Source organism: Ambystoma mexicanum, chromosome 3p (genome assembly GCF_040938575.1).
Source record: "Ambystoma mexicanum isolate Mex_15411 chromosome 3p, UKY_AmexF1_1, whole genome shotgun sequence".
NCBI lineage: Eukaryota > Metazoa > Chordata > Amphibia > Caudata > Ambystomatidae > Ambystoma > Ambystoma mexicanum.
The window spans coordinates 975,624,550-975,646,160 of NC_090925.1; the positions used below are offsets into that span (position 1 = coordinate 975,624,550).

At 41.6% G+C, this 21,611-nt stretch overlaps 1 long non-coding RNA gene across 1 annotated transcript; it reads right to left on the reverse strand.

Annotated features, from left to right (window-relative positions):
* Nucleotides 1–2,130: 2,130 nt before the first annotated feature.
* On the reverse strand, nt 2,131–14,215 carry LOC138581158 (uncharacterized). Its single transcript, XR_011304457.1, has 2 exons — nt 13,399–14,215; nt 2,131–3,787 (listed from the first exon to the last, which is right to left on the reverse strand). It is a non-coding gene; the product is annotated as an uncharacterized lncRNA (long non-coding RNA).
* Between the last annotated feature and the right edge of the window lie 7,396 nt (nt 14,216–21,611).

The following is a 21,611-nucleotide window of genomic DNA, read 5'->3' on the forward strand; positions in this document are numbered from 1 at the left end:
TCATGGATTCACTGAGCCTTCATCTGGCGCACTGGGTAATTCATTGTGCCACTAGTCACTGCACTGCTGGATTTACCAAGCCTTCTGTTTGCACGCTTCGAAATACCTCACGCCACAAATCGATGTACTCTCGCTGAAGCAAACTGCCTATAGATCACTAGCGCACCATAAGTGCATCAATTTGAAGTATGTCGCTTTCTCCTCACACTCGCGCTACTTTAATAAATAAAGGCACAATAGCTCTACCACGTCCAAGCAATAATCCAATCTCTTGAAGATAATTTTACAAAAGGTTCACAAATATTCATTAACATGGGTTGATACTATGCGCTATTTACATAAGTCTCTTCTCATCAGATCTAAAACATTTAAGGATATGTTTTGGTACTGACCCCACAGGAGTTGAGCAATCTGTCCCACTGTCCTTTTTCCTAGACAAATCTTCCTGCTTATCCTTAAATTACAATAAATGACCTAAACTTTTTCTTTAGCTACTAAACTGTGACCTGCTTCTTGGCTTGTCTTCTTGGATCAAAGGCAGTTTTCCCAGAGAGTTCCAAACTACCACAAAGGTGGAATTTCAACCAGTTTCCTTTACTATCTTTTCCACCTTTTCCACCTTGAATTGGGACACTACTGCTTTCCTGCTATGGATGTTTTATTAAGGAACATAAGAGGTAGTAAATCCCATAGGCAATTTTCCCCAGTTCGCAATTCCTAATTCAACTCCCCTTCCTACCAGAATCTCCGTTTTATCCCTTACCTGAAAACCATCCCCTCACCTTGTTTTTAACAGGACATCTGGAGCGACATCTCACACCAATATCCATCTCCTCCTCCCTTTCTGCTAAGGACTTTGCTCACTACTTTTCCTCTAAATTAGCTAAAATATGTGGCACTCTTATAGCCTTCCTCCTCCTCACTTCCCAACCCTCCTTCTGTCCAACAGCTCCCCCTCTATTCTCTTCACTACTTTTCCCCACCTCCTCTATTGTATTACCAGCCATCCATCACAGTACCAAATCATTATTTGCTCCTTCTGACCATTTTACTCCCTAAATGGAGAAAGACTTAATCTCAATAACTTGGCCTTATCTCTCTGAGCCTAACCTCTCTCTCTCCCTGCATACTTCAAATTGGCAAGTGCCATACCACTACTGTGAACCCCCCGCTGATCCAAATGTCCCAGAAATATATTGCCCAATTTGCTTCCTTCCCCATTATTCAAAAGTCATTGAGAGGGTGGTCTTCAACCCGATCACTACATACCTTGAGGATAATGGCCCTGGAGATTCACTTCCAACTGGCTTCCATAGGAAAAGCTCTACTGAGTCTCCACTCATGCATGTCTCCACCTTTCTTTCTCCAAACTCTCTTCTATGTTCATCCTTTTGAACCTTTATGATGCGTTTGACACTGTTGATCACTCCTCTCTCCACCTCATTGAATAGGACCATGGGTTTCACAAACCTGCTCTTGCCTGGATCACCTCCTACCTGGAAGAAAAATCTCTTGGAACGCACAAACCTCTGACCTGTAGGGTATTTTGTGGAGATTTGGGGCCTGACGGTATTTTATTACCGCCGAGAAATAACTTAGCAATAATCACTCTTTGTATTCAGATTTGGCCATGTGCAACAATAATACAATGGACATGCATTATTTCAGCACCCAGACCTGCATATTTGGTATACGTGGTTGGTGGTATTTTTGTGAGCATAATTCCCTTGTTTTATTTGTGGCCCCAATGTCCAGAATCCCTTATCTTCGCTTAGATTTTTCGTGTGATCACTAGAGAGACCTCAGACCTGCATTCTAGGGAAACCACAATTTCCAGGGATAGTGTTGGTGCGCCACCATGGGCAAACTCACTGACTTATTTACGACAGAGAGCTATATGTGGTAGTCTTGTGGTAATTTCCACTACCTTATATACGGTAGGGAGCTATGTTCAGAGAGTCTCTCTTCCCGTTGGCTCATGTACCTCCAACAAGTTATACTACAGTCACTCACAATTATTCATACTGATTCTGACATACACACATCTGTCTTAAAATGACCATTGCACTTTTTAAAAATCTCCCCACATCATTGGCATTGTAATGGTAAATAGAAAATAAACCACCCGTCTGTTTTCAAATATTTTCTGTATTATAAAATTTGCATTTAGGCATGATCTCATTTTTACAGCAATAAAAGGGAACAATCAAAGCATTTTCAATGACACACTGCAATTATAGTGGCGAAGAACAGAACTTAAATTGCAACATTAGCACTTGATAAAGACACGCACGGGACTTTCATTTTTCTAAACTGACTGCATACTTTCGTGCACACACACAGCTCCCCCAGTTAGGTAATTACCTTATCTGTTCAGATTCTTCTCTCTGTGAATGTGGCTCTCTTGGCGTAACTCCAATAAAAAGGAACGCTTGCCTTCTCAAGCCGGGGTCATTGCCTGGAATTCTCAGCTTTTTCAGATAGGACTGCCTCTGCCAGTGGAAAGGTAATTCTTTCAGCTTTCCCCAGTCTCGACTGCAGCAGGACACCCCCACAGCCAGGTCTTCTCCCCAGTAGTGCAGAAAGATGTCTGCCTGTCTTTTTCCCTGCTACTGCCCACTAAAACTTTCCTCTCAGCCCTCTTTATGACGTGTTCCAATGAAATCCATCATCTCTCATCCTCCTACTTTTCAACAATAGCTTCGCTTATACATTTGCAATTGTTGCAAATCTGACTTCCTCCTTCCTGCCGTTACTGTGCACAACAACACGGATAATCAGGCAGAGAAGAGAAAAATCTGCACACTCATTTAAATGGTTTTCAAAGTATGCCTAATTCTGCAGTAGAGAACACATCTTATTAGTGGGTTATATTAAAATAAGGTTTTATTAGTCAGGTTAATTGTTAATATGTTAGCTGTTAATTTTCAAATGTGTCTCTAGCAATATAGGCATTTCAGGTGAAAAATAGTGTGCATTTTTAAATGAACACGTGTGCTTTTAACTGTAAAATAGCTTTGCATCTTATATATTAAAATCGTTTTTTGACTGAATAGCCTGTCTTTCCTTGTTAATCTGCTAACCCATATAGCAATGCACCGCACCCTTGTGGTGGTGCTGCAAAAAAAAAATGCTACTTGTGCAGTAGTGCTGTAATGCTACTTGTGCAGTAGTGCTGTAATGCTACTTGTGCTGTAACATGCCAAATATCCTTACATATACCCTCCTTTTGTTTTTAGAACTTGGCTATAATCCAAGCCAATTCCTAAAAACAACTTGTTCTATTTTTATTTTTACAATATAGCAATCCAACAAAATGAATATTCATGTGCATCAATGAAAATTTGCAATTAACATTTCATCTGAGTCCATCAGTTCATAAAATGTTCCACATTTGCCTTCTCAGTGGAAGTGGCATTACTTTAAGTTTAAATTTTCCAAGTCAATTAAAAACAATGAAATAAAACAACTAACTAAAACAAATAAGTAATATAACAAGTTAAAATAAATAATTAAAATAATAAATACGTGGAACTTCATATGCCGGAACTTTTGCTTTGTCTCTTTTGGTATGTCCCGACCAGCGATGTTATTCGGTTCATTCGAGTACTCTTTCATCTTGGCAATCTTGAATCCACAGTATTCATCTCTTTTGGTATTCCGGTTATTTTGTCTTCACCTCCACCTGGAGGCAGGCATCTTTTGGTCTTCATCCAGGGGACTCCAGGACTCCATCGTCTCCCGTGGCCTCTGATCCCGGAACCTCCGATCAAATAATGTTAATTGTCTAAATCAAAATAGAAAATAAACAGATTAAGTACATAGCACAATACTAATTTCCACCTTTTTGCCAAAAATAAAACATGCTTGGTAAAAATACTTCTTTTTTTTTTTTTCTTTTTTCTGAAATTAAACACAAGTTAAAAGAAAACAAACACATATAAAACAGCATTCAATATTTAATACACTTTCTCTCTGTACACCAACCACGAGCTTCCGTTATATGTGCATTTATTTATTTATTTATTTATATTATATATTTATTTATTTATTTATTTATATTATATATTTTCACATATATTACAGTGTTTATGTGCCATCATAACAATCAACTTTTTTTTTTTAACTTCTTTGTCACTGCCTCCTGATTACACCCATTTATTTTCTCAATGGACTCTATCCGTTTCCACATGCTCAAGCTGCCTGATCTCATGTCTGGGATGGCATGGTTTGATTTGATTTACATGGACAAACTGCTCTATTGCTGTTTCACCTTCATTTTTCAAAATTTTATACACTACAGGAGAGACTTTATCTATAATTTGAAATGGCCCCTGCCAGGCTGCCAGAAATTTAGAATTTTTCTGTTTACTTTTTCCAAAATGAAACTTGTACACCTGATCCCCTACATTGTATTCCTTTACTGATGTCTTTTTGTCATAATATGACTTAGCACTGTCAGCAGCTCTTTCCAGATTTCTCTGCACAAAAGCAAATGCATGTTGCAAATGCCTCCTCAGTTCATCAATATATTCATGAACTGTGGATGCACTCACTAGAGTTTGCTCATGTGTTCTGTATAGTAGGTGTTGTGGTAACACCATTTTCCTACCTGTTAAGACCTCATGGGGGCTAACACCTGATGCTTTGGCAGGAGTCGACCTGATTGCCATCAAAACCAATGGTAAACGCAAATCCCAGCTGGAACCTGCTTCTGCCACAAATTTCTTTAAAATGTCCACAACAGACCTATTGCTTCTTTCAACTGTACCTGAAGACGCCGCCCGATATGCGATATGTAGTTTCCTTTTCACACCTAGTATTTGCCATACCTTGCTCATTAGAGTACTTGTGAAATGACTTCCTCTGTCTGACTCAATTCTTTGTGGCAACCCAAACCTTGAGAACACATGGTTCACCAGCAATGTGGCTGCTGTTTGCGCACTACAATCTGGTGCGGGAATGCACTCAATCCATTTTGACATCAAACATACCACACTCAGAATATAGCGGTGTCCCCTGCTCGACCTTTTTAAAGGACCTACATAGTCTATTTGCAAATCTGACCATGGGAGAGTTAGGCCTCTTTTCATCAATGGTGCTCTATGCATTGGTGAAGCAGGTTTAAATTGGGCGCATACTAGACATCCTCTAGTATATAATTCCACATCTTGGGACATATGTGGCCAGTAAGCATAATCTTTTAGTATTTCTAATGTCTTTTGTGAACCTCTATGGCCTGCAGTTATGGCATCATGTGCATGGTGTAGCATTAGTCCTCTGAATGAAAGGGGTACTACCCACTGTATTTGCCCTGTTATGGACTCTCTAATCATGAGTCCATCCTGTAATCTAATTCGTTTTTTGTTCTTTAATAGCACCCTCAACTCTTCTTTTCCCATACAATCATTTTCTGTTAAAGGATTTTGTTCAGGATCCATCAAATGATTATAATAGATTCCCAAAATTTGATCATTCTTTTGTGCCTCAATCAAATCTTGGTCTGGCGTGTCATGACTCCACTGCACCACCGGTTGATCTACCTCCTTTGGTGCTTTAGAACGTGTGACTGCATCAATTTGTATTTCACCCATTAAATAATCAATAGGTAGCAATTCTCCCATCACAGCCCCAATCTTAGCCAGATGGTCTGCCTTATCATTTCCCTCCTTATCCTCTCCTGGTGTTTTTAAATGCCCACGAATTTTTCTCCAGTATATTGTCAAATTATTTTTTGACACCAATTTGTCTATGGCTTGTATCATTTTTCCATGTTTAAGTGGCTTTTTGTTGTATGTAACCATGCCTCTTGCTTTCCAACCAGGCAAATACTCCACAAAGCTATTCCGTGCATAGTCAGAATCAGTCACCAGGACAATTTCACTGAACTTTTTATCAACTGCAGTAGCAATTGCTTTATATATGGCTGCCAATTCCGCCACCTGACCGCTCCTATCTCCAATCCTCATCCCTATACTAGGAACGCCTTCACATTTCAACCAGACATTTCCTATTCCTGCCACTAATTGTTTATTACTGTCATTTTCAATGTGAAAAGCACAACCATCCACGTATACAGTTGGCAAATCCTTGCATGTTTTTTCATCAAAAGCTTTGTGTGGTGATTGTTCAAATTCCTGTAAACTAGCTTCCACATCCATTTCATTTGTTATTTGTTCAGCTGCACAGTCATGTAAGTCAGCTAACCCTTGAGCAATTGGGCTCTTTTTATTTTGTCCATATCTTACTTCTACGGGAAAACCTTGTAATGCCAGCGTCCATGAAGTGATTCTGGATTGCGCTAGATTGCCTGATCTAATTCTTTTACTTTCTAAAAATTGCAAAGGTTGATGATTTGTTTCAATAATCACCTTTTCTCCCTGAACAATGGGGCGAAAATGTTGTAGCGCCCACACAGTGGTTAATAGGGCCTTCTCACATTCATTAAATTTCATTTCAACTTGGGAAAATGCCTTACTTGCATATGCAATGGTTTTGTGATTCAAATCGTGTTTTTGTGATAACACTGCTGACATACAATGTTCAGAAAAGCCTATTTCTATAAAGAAATCCCTATCCTTTATGGGGTATGCTAAACATGGTGCCTTTACAAGACATTCCTTCAATCTAGCCACTGCATCAGATTGCTCTCTTTCCCATCTCCAGGGAGTATTTAGTTTAAGCAGTTTAGTCAATGGTTGAGTGATTTCTGCATAATTCTCAATGAACTTTCTGTTATAGCCTGTCATCCCTAATAAACTTTTTACTCCTTTCACATTTTTAGGATCTTTTAATCTTTGTATGGCCTCTATTTTCTTCCTTTGTGGATTTAGCCCATGTTCAGTCACTTCATGCCCTAGAAAGTTCACTTTTTTCTTGCACCATTGTGCTTTTTGCAAAGATACTTTGGCGCCTGCTTTCTGCAATTGGCCAAGCACATGTCTTATTTCATCAAAATGGCTTTTAAGGTTTTCATTTTTTATCAAGACATCATCCACATAAACTATTGTCCCTCTTTCCGCTGCATCCGGCATGGCCTTTCTCAAAAATATGCCAAATTCACTCCCACTATTGATGTACCCGAACGGAGCTCTAAGCCAGGCATATTGAGTCCTGTCAAATGTAAAGGAAAATAGGTGTTGTATCTCCTCTGCCAATGGCACACACCAATATCCAGATGTGAGATCTAACGTGGTAAATACATTTGAACCATGTATCTGAGCTAGGCCCTGATCAATGAATGGTAGTGGCCATCTAGATACTGGTACTCTTTTATTTAACTCTCTTAAGTCTGCACACAGCCGCCATTGACCATTTGGCTTTAACACACCTAAAATAGGCGTATTGGATGTGCTATGAATGGGCCTAATTATTCCCCGTGATTCCAAATTTTGAATAATCTCTGCCAATGATTCTAAACATGCCAGCGGTAGTCTATACTGGCGTACAAACACTGGATTTCTGCTACAACCTTCTGGTAGTGTGGCCACATGTAAATCAGTTAAACCACAATCATAAGCATCTTTTGCAAATACATCCTTAAACTCCATAAATATTTCCCTCAGAGTGCGTCGATCCTCGTCGCTGTTACATGCATCCGCTAAGGAGATCTGCTCTTCTACCATTCTGGAAAATTCTGGAAACTCTTCTGGTAAAGGAATCTCAGCGCTTTCCTCTAACTGTGTGGCTGTGTCTTTTTGTAGAGCTGCCACTTTCAAATATTTTGGCATATCAGCTTCCACTTCAATGGGCTGATTTCCTGTTTCATTTTCATTTAAATTAAATATTATGCAATCCTCTTGATGGCAGCACACTGTCTCATTTGAATCATAAGGATACACAGAATGAATTTTAAACATTCCTTTGGGCTGAGAGTCCAGGTGTTCTGGCAACTCGCCCTTGGCATCTACATATTTTTCAGGAATATTCCCAATCACCATGTTATTTAAATCTGCCGTATAATGTGATTTTTGTATGGCCATTCCTAATGGGGAGTTTTCCTCTAAATGAATATCCTGACAACCTTTATTATTCACCATGATTTTTACAGATCCCTCACCAATGTCTACCAATGGAATGTATTCATAATCCAGGCCTTGCTGTTTTATGGATTCATTCAGGCATACAAATGCATCAGAGCCTTTCATCTGCTGTCCATTTTTGCATTTCAGTGTTATTGCAAACTGTTTTGTAAATGCAGGAACAATAGTATTTTTCCTCATCTGTAATTCGACTGCATAAGGAACTAGTTGTGCACAATGATAAGCCCTTCTTTTGTCTTCAAATTCAGGCGCCGGCCCACCTAGGCGCGACCATATTTTTTGATTAAGGAAATCTAACACCATACACATTCTGTGCATGATGTCATTGCCCATGTAAAATTCATTTTGTGCTCCACTCACTATCCATACATTATGGTAAATTGCTTTCTGCCCAATGCTAATTTTAAGCATGCATCTGCCTGTAATTCGGTTTTCAAAGTCTGGACTGTCCAACCCAGAAACATATTGGTTTTTAATCCTAAATTTCGGGATTTCTTCCCTCTCCATAATTTTTTGCAACAATTTCTCATTAATGAAACTCCTTTCATGTTCAAGCGCTAAAGTGGCTTTTATTGTTTTAAGATAATCATTTATACCAGCGTGAACCCATGGTTGCTCATCTTCCATGTGTATCTCTGCCAGAGTGGTAATGTGTTTTTCTGAATCTGTTTTAGGAACAATATTCTGTTTGCATGTATTCTCTTTTAAATAGAAACGTAATGTGTGTTCGTCTATGGCAGTCTGCCAATCTTTCCTTGGGTCCAAGTATATTTGTACAGGTAGTTTTTCATTGTCGCTCTGATCTTTGTCTTGACACCTTAATATAACAGTGACACTAGGTATGCAGCTATTCTGTAGATATACCTCCACAGCATCCTTTGTTTTGGCAACGGTGTGACATTCTTTTATATTGCTGTTTTGTGATTTTAGTTTCTTAGGCCTCAATGGTTTTTTGGTTAATGACCACAGCACTCCATTCACCCCATCTATGAGAGGAGACAATCTTTTCAGGCAATCTGTCCCCATCAGAAATGGAATTTCACAAATAGATGTGATCAATACCTCTTGTTTCATTCTGTGCTTTCCTATTTTTATGTCAACCTCAGTTACACCTATGATGGGCACCTCCTCCCCATTAAAGTTATGCACTGGGCCTTGATTTGCCTTCACTGTGATCTGACTCTGTGGAGGCCTCCCTTCATTGATACTCTTTACCAGCTCCTTGGACATAATTGTGGCCTGTGCGCCAGTGTCAATCATAGCAAAGGTGTGGCATTTTTCTTCTACAGTGATGGGTGCATAATATCTGTCCTCAACTTCCTCTAATACACATAAGAAATGTGAATTCTTACTGATTTCAGGGCTCACCTTTCTCAGGTCTTTTTCACTTTTGGCTAAGCACATTGGTAAATGAAAAGACATTTTTCCCTCCTTTTTACCCATTTCTGTGCGAGATATTTTATTCATTTCTCCATGTTCAGAGGTTTTTTGGAGTGTGGCCACCGTTCGCCCATCCATCTGGGTAACATCAGAGACCACATTACAACCTTCCAACTGAACATGTGTCACAACATCATTCAGCAATTTGTCATTTTTTAATTCTGTGCATTTGTGATCATTTAGTGTAATACCAGCCCTTTCAGCCTCTTCAAAAATATGTGGCTCAAAGAATTTTTCAGGTGATTGACTTGTACCCTCCTTGTGAGTATTTCCTTTTTCTGTCTGTGTTTGGTAATTGTTTTGCTTGCCCAGGGAAGGAGCTATGGCATCCCCACTTACTCCCTGTTCACTGGTATTCCCCATGCATGAGTCAATTTTCTTAAATCTGTCCCTTTGTTCTTTTGGAATTCCTAATGTTTCTTTTTCATTTGTGCAAACCTTTACTGTTTTATTTAGCTCTAAGTTAAACCGTACCTCTTTTTTAGAAGTATTTGCACTTTCTGTCACAATTTCATTTACTGGTACTTTCATTTTTAATCCATTAGACATCTCAGAGTCGTTATGCAAAATTATATCAGAGCAATCTGTCATTTTGACACTGCAGTTATCATGAGTACTTAGTCACTTTTCGGAAGCCCCCCGGTCATTGCTATGGCCATCAGCCCCCTCTTTGGAAGGTTGTTTTTGCGCTGTATAGAGCTTTCCTATTTGCTCAGCTAACATTTTCACTTGGGCCTCAAGGCATTGGAACCTTTCCACCTCTCTAGGATCCTCTTTCTGTGGCCTAGGTCGATATTGGTTGTTTTCCCCCTGATTGGATCTATTCTGATACCTCTCAGGTGATTGATACCGGTTGGGATGGTTTCTGAACTCTTGATTCATTTGTGGAGGGGAGCGGGTTGCACCCATCCTTTGATTATAATCCCCTGGTGGGGAATCATTGTACTGGCGTGGACTGTAGTTCACGTTTTGCCTCATGTCCTGTCTCTCAGATTGTGGGTACTGGCCCCTATGTTGATTTCCATTATCAGTAAATCGATCCACATATCGGGGCCTATCCTGATTACCATATATCATGGTGCTGGGATCAAATCTGCTCTGTGTCCCCAATGACTGGTAGGGACCATCATTTCTTTGATCTTGATTTTGTCTCTGGTTATTGTTCATACCTGCCATATCAGACCGGTATCTTACCCGGGGTCTATCTCCTAAATATCTAGGGCTGATGTAGCTCTCTCTATTACTAGGATCATGTGATTGGAACATTGGTACAGTAAATGGCGATCTTTGTTGATTACCCCTTTGTTCAGGTGTCACATTATTTTTACCTTGGCTTTGAGCAGACTCAAGGGACATTTTGGCTGACCTGATTTCCATTACTGTGGCTGAGGGTTCTTTAGATTTAGGCCTAGTATCTTTCATTTTATCACTTTCTCTACCCTGACAATAGAGTACCTCATATAGCTTGGTGCTTTGATGTACAATCCATTCAAGGGACTTGTCACGGTCAAATTCACGGACCAATTGGGATATGATGTCTTTCTGTAGCCCATAGAAATATGCGGTTTTAAACTCATTGGAATTTGAGTCAAAAGATACATCAAAGCGAGAGAATGCTCTTTTTAAGTCTTGTAAAAATTGGCGAGGTGATGTATTAGGTCCAGCAGTAATAGTGTACGCAACTTTCTTTGCCTCCTGCAATGACTGAAAAGGAGAAAAATGGCGCCTAATTTCTTTTTCAAACTCCAGCCATGTCATATTCTGCTGTTCATTTAATCCCCTTATGATGCTGGCCGTCGGGGCATCTAAAGTTAAATGAAAATATTGTCTGTACTGTTCCTTAGGTATCTGGAGCGCTTTAAAAATGTCATGCACCGCTTCTAAGTGATCCTCAATGCAGCATTCACCTCCCTTTTTAAATGGTTTGATCAGGGCTTTAATGGATTTCATTATTTTTATGGGGCTACTTGTTGCAATGCATGGAATTGCACTATTTTGTGATTCAATCCTGTTTTCAGGTGTATGAGATTGGTGGCTGCCCCCAATGGGAGTATCAAATCCCCCAAGGGCGCTGCAACCAAGTTCAGTCACCGGCCCAGTCACTGGGGCACTAGCTCTTTGGGCAGAGCTAGAATTCACCTCCACTCCATTGAATGTGGTACCCTGCCGCCTCTCCTGTGACCTGGGAATGCACATTTGCTGTTCTAAGTCCTTACACTTTTTAAGGAGTCTGTTGGCTTCATCATGCAAATAATTATTTTCATCACTCATTTTATTAATTGCCTCCTGCATATCGCACATTTGCATTTGGCATTCATTGAACTCTTTATTTCTCTTGTCTCTTTCTTGAATCATTTTAATCATTTCTTGTTCTACACTCTGGAGATCACCTTCTTTTTCGCAATGTTCTTTTTGTAAAATCTGCATTTCTGAAACAACCTCATCTTTATCCTGCCTAATGTGATCCACTAAGGCTTTTAAGTGTGTCAATTCTTGCTCACTATCTTCAAATTGTTTCTTGCTTTTGGATAACTGAGTATCAAAGTCTCTGCATTTTAATTGCATGTCTTTTTGGCATACATCCAATTCTGCTCTCAACATTTCCTGATTTTTACTTGCCCCATCTAATTCAGTCTTTAACCTGTTAATTAGCTGAGTATCATTCTCTTGCATTCGCAGTGACTTGTTTAAAATAAACCATATTTTGCCGCATAGCCGTATTAAACAGTCTTTCTCTGCACTTTTATCGGCTGCATTCAATAATCTTGTAAGGCAGACCTGAATTATGCTGCCTTCTGCAAAAATATTGTCTAGTTTTTCTTTCTGCACCTCACCCTGAATGCGGTTACTCCATTCTAAGGTACTGTTCGAAGACCAATTCCCATGTGCAAATAACTTTGCCTCTAAATATTGCACTAGATCTGAGAATGTGGTTTCCCTTTGTGACATTCTGAAATTCGTTTTTAGTGGCACACTGCTATTATAAAATGGGTTCCCTTTAATGTGCAAATGGCAGTGTGAGACACGCTTGCCACGCCCAGTAGGTACTCTATGATCACTTTCCCGGCCTGCAACGCACCATAAATATGTAGGGTATTTTGTGGAGATTTGGGGCCTGACGGTATTTTATTACCGCCGAGAAATAACTTAGCAATAATCACTCTTTGTATTCAGATTTGGCCATGTGCAACAATAATACAATGGACATGCATTATTTCAGCACCCAGACCTGCATATTTGGTATACGTGGTTGGTGGTATTTTTGTGAGCATAATTCCCTTGTTTTATTTGTGGCCCCAATGTCCAGAATCCCTTATCTTCGCTTAGATTTTTCGTGTGATCACTAGAGAGACCTCAGACCTGCATTCTAGGGAAACCACAATTTCCAGGGATAGTGTTGGTGCGCCACCATGGGCAAACTCACTGACTTATTTACGACAGAGAGCTATATGTGGTAGTCTTGTGGTAATTTCCACTACCTTATATACGGTAGGGAGCTATGTTCAGAGAGTCTCTCTTCCCGTTGGCTCATGTACCTCCAACAAGTTATACTACAGTCACTCACAATTATTCATACTGATTCTGACATACACACATCTGTCTTAAAATGACCATTGCACTTTTTAAAAATCTCCCCACATCATTGGCATTGTAATGGTAAATAGAAAATAAACCACCCGTCTGTTTTCAAATATTTTCTGTATTATAAAATTTGCATTTAGGCATGATCTCATTTTTACAGCAATAAAAGGGAACAATCAAAGCATTTTCAATGACACACTGCAATTATAGTGGCGAAGAACAGAACTTAAATTGCAACATTAGCACTTGATAAAGACACGCACGGGACTTTCATTTTTCTAAACTGACTGCATACTTTCGTGCACACACACAGCTCCCCCAGTTAGGTAATTACCTTATCTGTTCAGATTCTTCTCTCTGTGAATGTGGCTCTCTTGGCGTAACTCCAATAAAAAGGAACGCTTGCCTTCTCAAGCCGGGGTCATTGCCTGGAATTCTCAGCTTTTTCAGATAGGACTGCCTCTGCCAGTGGAAAGGTAATTCTTTCAGCTTTCCCCAGTCTCGACTGCAGCAGGACACCCCCACAGCCAGGTCTTCTCCCCAGTAGTGCAGAAAGATGTCTGCCTGTCTTTTTCCCTGCTACTGCCCACTAAAACTTTCCTCTCAGCCCTCTTTATGACGTGTTCCAATGAAATCCATCATCTCTCATCCTCCTACTTTTCAACAATAGCTTCGCTTATACATTTGCAATTGTTGCAAATCTGACTTCCTCCTTCCTGCCGTTACTGTGCACAACAACACGGATAATCAGGCAGAGAAGAGAAAAATCTGCACACTCATTTAAATGGTTTTCAAAGTATGCCTAATTCTGCAGTAGAGAACACATCTTATTAGTGGGTTATATTAAAATAAGGTTTTATTAGTCAGGTTAATTGTTAATATGTTAGCTGTTAATTTTCAAATGTGTCTCTAGCAATATAGGCATTTCAGGTGAAAAATAGTGTGCATTTTTAAATGAACACGTGTGCTTTTAACTGTAAAATAGCTTTGCATCTTATATATTAAAATCGTTTTTTGACTGAATAGCCTGTCTTTCCTTGTTAATCTGCTAACCCATATAGCAATGCACCGCACCCTTGTGGTGGTGCTGCAAAAAAAAAATGCTACTTGTGCAGTAGTGCTGTAATGCTACTTGTGCAGTAGTGCTGTAATGCTACTTGTGCTGTAACATGCCAAATATCCTTACAGACCCACCCCTCTACCTGTTGGTGTCTCTCTAGAATCAGTCTTGGACCTCTGCACTTCACCCTCTATATTTCTGCCTTAGGAAGACACATCTCATCCTTTGGATTTCACTATTACCTTTTTGCTGAGACACTCAAATATTATTCTCCTTTCCCTTCTTCACTGCAGCCACCTCAGAACAGATTACAAACTGCCTAACTACAATTCATCATTGGAGGGCTCTCCGCTGACTCATGCTGTACCATTCAAAAATGGAAGTTCTCTTTCTCCCAGTTTCAACTGCTATCCCTATCTTCCCCTTTCCTATCTCCTTCGGACCTGACCTTCTTGCTCAATCATCCAAGGCTCGCAATCTTGACTCTTTGATAGCGACCCACGACTGCAACAATGCATCACTACCACTGCCTCTGCTACTTGTATTAACTTCCTCAACATTAGGAACATGCTTCCTTTTCTTACTAACCACTCTACAAAAATTCTAATCTCCACTCTTGTGCCCAGCACACTGGACTACTGCTCAGCCTACTCCTTGGCTTTCCCCTCTACTCCTTCCTCCTTCTAGACAATGTTGTCAAGTTGCCAGCTGCTCTTTCTACAACCTACCCAGATCTGTTTACACCCATCACTGTGTATAATTTTACTGCACATGCAACAATGTTGAATTTCGACATCCCAATATCACCCCATACATATGTGGGGGGGGGGGTAAAGTAAATAATACATATGGAGCAGGGCCTGCCGGGGTCTCCTCCACATATATATTTTGGGTGAAAAGGGGCAGGTGAAATTGACATTTTTTTTCATTCACAGTGATCACATAGATCGCCCAGATTCACACCCACTTCTGCCTAAAGACAACATGGTAGTTGGCTCTCAATGCACAACCGCTAGCTTTTCATGTTTCTTCTCTTAGTCTACAAAGCTACCAATTGTCTTGCTACTCATTACCCGTCTGATTGTACCTCAGTTTACTTCCCATCTTGATCCCTCTGATCCTCATCTGCACTCAGCCTCACTGCCGCAAACTCTCCTTGTGCCTCCTCTTGCTTCTGGTCTTTCTCTACTCACCACACTCCATTGGAACCCACTGCAGATAACAATCATAGCCAGTACAACTTTGGATCTCTTCGAAGCTCAGCTTAAACTTCACCTACTTGCTAAAGAGGGAGCTCCCTCTGTCCTCTCTCCCACCCTTCTTACATGATATCAACAATGCCTCCAGTGATACTTAATAATGTAATTTTGTATATCAGTACATCTCTTTAATTTTAAGCACTTGCCGGCTTAGATTAATGGTACCTTTGTAACTCACCTTTTTTCTTATATATAGATTTTGGTTTTGTTTGTTTTGTTTTATTTCTGGTATTTTAATGTCTCATGTTACATGAAATCAGGAAGCCAGTATAAAAGATCAGCACAACAGGGGACTACCACAGGGACTATGGCCCGACCTGCATCAATTAAGGGCAAAAATTATCCAGGATACAAGAATTGTTTTCCAGAATAGTGTAAAGAAAACAATGCCAGGTTCATTATTTCCCCTCATTATCAGGTCCCATAGGGCATCTCTGGTGTAGTCGGACCCCAAACCGTACGCAAGAGAGGCAACAGATCTGTGGGGAACCAGTGTGTCACAGTGGACAAGCAAATGTTTGGCGGATTTAAGTAGCCCAGAGTTACATAAGAAGCACACCCGTAGTAGCCTGGGTATGTTACTCCAAGCGCCAGTGATTTCAAAGGTCTTCACCTAGTTGGTTTTAGGTTTGAGATTGTCCCATACTAAAGTCTTGCCCACAAACTGACTAATATATTTCGGGAAATGATTCCTTGACAAGATGTATTCTGTGAAAATCCTGCTATTTGATAAAGAAGCCACATCAACAATGCATTGCTCGCAATAACAAGTGAGAAAAATGGCTCACATGGCTCCTTTATACTGAGGCATGGTCCAGCAGAAAGAAATGCCTGGAGCAAGGGCCAACCACCTGCTGGCTGCAACAATGATGTGATGTAGGGCGCTACTGAATGAAGGTAGCCTTAGCCCGAGCAACGTTGAATAAAATAAAATTCAAGGAGCCGGGTCTAGCATTGGCTAGGCACCAGTAAGTTGTCAAGTGGGACATCTGAAAGCTTGCTTTACATTAAAAAATACCAAGTTCAAGGAAGATAGTCTGTACCGGTGTGCGGGCAGGCTGGCGAAACAACCTTTTAAGGAGAAAGAACTTCAATTTAGCGACTCCCTCATTGTTGGAGGGGTGCCTACATTCAGCCCCATACATGAGGATGAGGTAATCATAGTCTGATGTAATTGGGCCAGAATGCCAACTGAGTAGCCCCCTCTGGAGCGAGACAATTTTCCCAGACGTCCGACCGCATTTGAAGAGCTTAATTTAGTAGCAAGTGGGAAGTACAACGTAGGGCGTCATCAAAATGGATCCCAAGATGTTTATATTCTTGAACCACCTCTCACTTCTTCCCTTCCAGCTGCCAGGGGAAAATCATCTTTTTGTGGCCAGTGACTGGAATACCAAAACCTTGGTTTTATGTATGTTAATCACTAATTTCAAGGAATCAGAAAACTGTTTCAACATATCGAAGGAATCCTGGAGGCCAGCCACAGTGATGTCTAGAAGCATGCAGTCATCAGCGTACCCCATCAAGAGTAGGGGAAAATCGCCCAATTTCAGTGGAATAGCAGAGGGGTGGGTCAAAGCCGAACCCATATCACCAAGATATAGGCTCAAGAGTGAGGGCACAAAGATGCATCCCCGTTTCAGACCTGGAGTAGTAGAGATCCAAGAGGAAGTACTCCCATACTGGTCCAAACACACCTTTACCGTAGTAGCAGAGTGAAAGGGGATAAACATGGACAAAGTCCATTCTGGATGTTCCAGGCAGAAAGTTTCTGCCATAGCTTGTACATTTAACAGTATCAAAAGGCTGCGCTATACTGCATAAATGCCATAGAAATCGGGTGCTTCCGAATAAACCAAGCCTGTTGGATGGTGGACAATAATGCCAGGCAATTAATTGTAGTGCTCAGGCCCCATTGGAAACCGGTCTGGTTAAGAGATATAAGGTTAGCCCCATCATCTCAGCTCCAAATTTCATTAAGGAGCAAGAAAGCAAACATTTTTGATGAGGCATCAAGCATGGTAAGAAGGCGATAATTTCCCGGGACTAATCGGTCACCCTCCTTCCAAACAGGGATGATGATGTTGTCATGCTATGATAAGGGTATAAGTTGGGATTCGCCAATCCAGTGGAAAAGACTATCCAGCAGTGCTCTCATTAATCAAATCCTTCTTAATCACAGTGTTGGAAATGCCTCGAGGCCTTACTACCATTGATGATCTGCAGAATATCCTTAGAGGTGTAATATAGAGTCATCCGCCGAGTGCGTGGGCAGGAACATTCGAAATGGCATAGCCGACACACAGCATGTTCACAATATGCTCGACCCAGGCTGATTCCGGAACATCAAGCAAATCCTGCACTGGATGATAACCATCAATTTCTTTCCAAATCTGACACAGCCCATTTTCAAGAGCTAAGTTAACCAATTTCTTCCACATGAGCACTCCATAAGATAATAATGTTTTTAAGCCACTTCTGAAAAGTTTGTTTGGCTTTATTCACCCGACAGGCACGTAGTGAGGGGGCCAGATCAGATTCCACTATGGTTTGCAGTTCCTTGCGCAAATCCTGCCTCTTAGAGACGATTTTCCAATCATAATTGTGGCGATGTAGGAAAGGACAACAAGAAGGCCTATTGGACAAGGTGTTGCTACTACCAAATATTAAAGAAGCAGAGTCTTGCATAACGTCCTCGAAGTCCATTATCAGCATAGAAGCATTAGTGTACGAGAAAACCCCAAGTTGCACAGCGATCAACGAAGGAGACCACGGCTGGCCGTAGTCGAAGACAGGCTTCATCAACCCGGTGGTCATTCCAGGAAATGTGATTAAGGGAGGGGTAATTCTGAGAGCCCTGGTAGCCTTACGAGAAGTCATGGATACAGCTAGATTTAAGGTTAATACAAGAGGCATGAAGTTGCTTTCCAGTTGGGCAAATATGCCCATATCCAATACCAAGTAATGATCATTGGCCAAGATGGCATAATCAAGAATACTGCTGGATTTGGAACCAACCCAAGTGCATTTCAGTGGGAAATCCGACAAGGAAGAGCCATTAATCATTGAGAAACTGAAGGAGTATGATAAGTAAGCCCAATCCAAGCCCTGTGGCAAGATTGAAAATGCAAGCCCTTATCCACCAGAGAGGTGAAGGATGATCCTTCCCAATTGACCGTTGAAGGAGGCCCTGGTATCCGGGAGTTAAAGTCCCCACAGATACTAATAGGAGGTCAAGTCACTGACTAAGGCTTCAATTTTGAGTATCTATTTAGTATATTTAATTGTTTTTTATAACGCACCTAATACCTTACCTGAGTTTGGTTTCTAAGCGCAAATCCAGGATTTGAACCTCTGTTGCTCTGCAGTGTTCTGGCTTCCAAGACCAGTGCATTGACCCTGTGCTATCCTCCATTTCACACTGTTGGGCTGCTTATAAGGGGGGGGGTCATAAAGGTTAATGACCACTACTTAAATTGCTACCCGTATCAAAAGGGGCAACAATTCGGGCCATTAATATGTTAGGAAAGGAAGTAGACAGTTCCACTAAGCTCATGGAGTTCTTGACACCAAGAAGGAAACCCTCACTGGGGCACCCCTATGGGCCCTGAATGGCCAGTTTATTAAGAAAGAGCCACCCATCCACAACAACTGGGTCAACTAGCCAAGTCTCCTGAAGGACAACCACCATATAGTCATCAAGATCAACCCAAAGTCCAACATCCTCAAATAAATGAAGGAGATTCAGTGGAAGGCCAGGACGCAGAAGGACAGATAAAGTCCAATCTCAGCGACTGTGGGGTATTGGCACAGGAGTGAAAAAGGGAAGGAGGAGGGGGTGAAGAGGAAAGTCTTTAGGAGCTTCTGAAATTTCAGGAGATCCGACTAAAAATGGAGAGGAAGGGGAGACTGTTCCAAAGGAGGGCACAAGCCGAGGCGAGAAATCTGCCACCAGCTCGCTGCTTAGAAAAGTGCCTGACACACAGAGAGTTGGAGCCAAAGGAGCATAAGGAACTGGAAGGGAGGTATTTGGTAAGAGCAAGTTGTAGATAGACTGGTCATCAGCCCAGACAGCCCTATGGGTGTTGCAGGGGGATTTAAATTTGATCCTTGCAGCAACCGGGAGCCAATTGAGAGATTTTAGGGCTGGAGAGATACAGTCCATGGCCTTGAGGCCAAGAATAAATCTTGCAGCCCTATTCTGTACAAGCTGGAGGGGGCAGAGAGAGGAGAAAGGTAGATTAAGGAAGAGGCTGTTGCAGTAGTCAAGTTTAAAGAGGAGCATAGCTCTAGAGCTTCTGGGGGAAAGTGAGGAAAGGAACGATACCGCTGAGGAGGTGGAGTTGAAAATGGGCCTTCTTGGCAAGGTCCAATGTATGAGGGAGGAAAGAGAATGAGGAGTCAAAGATGACTCCAAGATTTATGGCATCAGATGCAGGAGAGGGGTGAGAGCCCTTAGATACTGGCCAGAGAGAAGGGAGGAAAGAGGGAGTGGGAGTCCCAGTGGGGTCTTTCTGGCATTGAGGCAGAGATTATTGGAGGCACACCAGGACTGGATAGCAGATAGGCAGTCAGGAATGGTAGAGGAAGAAGAGGGAGCATCAGACGGAAGTTTGAAGAAGATCTGTGTGTCATCTGCATAACACTGGAAGCGAGGGGAGAAAGTGTAGATAAGGTGAGCATGTGGAGCAAGATAGCCGTTAAAGAGCCAGGGTTAGAGGTGAGAGCCCTTGGGAATGCCACAGGTGGAGATAGAGGTAAGAGAGGAGAAAGAGCCCAGGATGACCTGAGAGGGACGGACATTGAGGAAGGAGGTCAGTCAATCCAGTTCCTGTTCCGAGATACCAAGGGTATTGTGGAGCCGTTTTATGAGGATGGAATGGTTAACCATATCAAATGCAGAGGAAAGATCAAGCAGAATGAGGACAGCGAGAGAGTTTGTGTCAAGAGATGTGAGCAATTCTTCACAGGCGTTCAAAAGAGCAGTTTCCGCTCCTCTGGATGCTCGGAATCCAGATTGATTGTTGTGTAGGGAACCAACAAGCTCAGTATGCTGGGCCAGTAGGGGGTAGACTAGAAAGAAAGAGTGCCCAGGATATCCTGAGATTTTTCAGTGAAGTGGGAGGCCAGTGTAGTATAAAGGTCCTAAGAAGCAGAGGTGAGGTAGAGACTGCAGAAAGATTGGCTGGTTCCTTGCAGATTTTAAAGAGTTCAGCCATGTTGAAAGATGGTCCAGAGACGTGAGCCTGAATGTGGGCCCTTTTCTTTGAATGAATGGTGAGATGGTATTGACTTTGCAGAAGGTGTCAGGCCAGTGTGTCAGAGCATGAGACAATGGTTTGCCACTTCCATTCTTCAGCTCTGCATTTCCACTTCAAGTCTGCTAGATCTGAGTCGTGACAATTGTTACACTTGGTGGCATGTTTCAGACAGATCCTCATGATTGGGACAAGAATTTCGAGAGTGTTAGAGATGGTGAAATGGAGATTGCTGAGAGCAAAGTCGAGATAGAGTCTGTAGTGGGAGGAGAGGGTGGGATGAAGGTGGATGCAAAGGCAACAACTGACACTTGTTTCATCGGGGATATATCTGCGAATGAGGTTGACAGGGCTGGGGAAGGTGCAGTCAGGGGATTGAGAGGGCCCATGTGGGCAGACAGGAGAGCGTAGTCTGACCAGAAAAGAGGAGTGGTGAGTGGGGCAGAGAGTGAAATAGCTGTTTGGATAAAGGCATCCAAAGTGTCTCTAGCTGAGTCGGTAGGACCAGAAGGGAGAATGGAGAGGGAGAGAGAGGTGCAGAGGTCACGGAAGAGAGTGGATGCTGTGCATGAGGAGTCAAGGTGGATGTTGAAGTCACTCAGAAGAAGGAGTTTAGAGGAAGATATAAGCAAAGAGGAGAAATCAGCCCATTCGGAGAGGAACGGGGTGATAGAGCCAGGTGGCCTAAAGATAGTGCTAATGGTCAGGGAGGAGGTAGGAGAGATGACCAACTTAAACGTGTTTGTCCTTGAAAGAGCACTTTGAAAGCAAGAAGAATTTTGGAAGTAGTAATGCTTGACATCTGTGTTGTGCTTAGCATGATAGGTGGATCACAGAAGAAAAGATAATTTCTTTGAAGAGACATTAGGAACACATTGAGTGGGGTGCATTTTCAGACGTGCTACTTGTTCAGTGTAGGATATTTCTGCATGACATTCGTTGAGCTTTTTTTATCTGTTTGGTTGCAGTG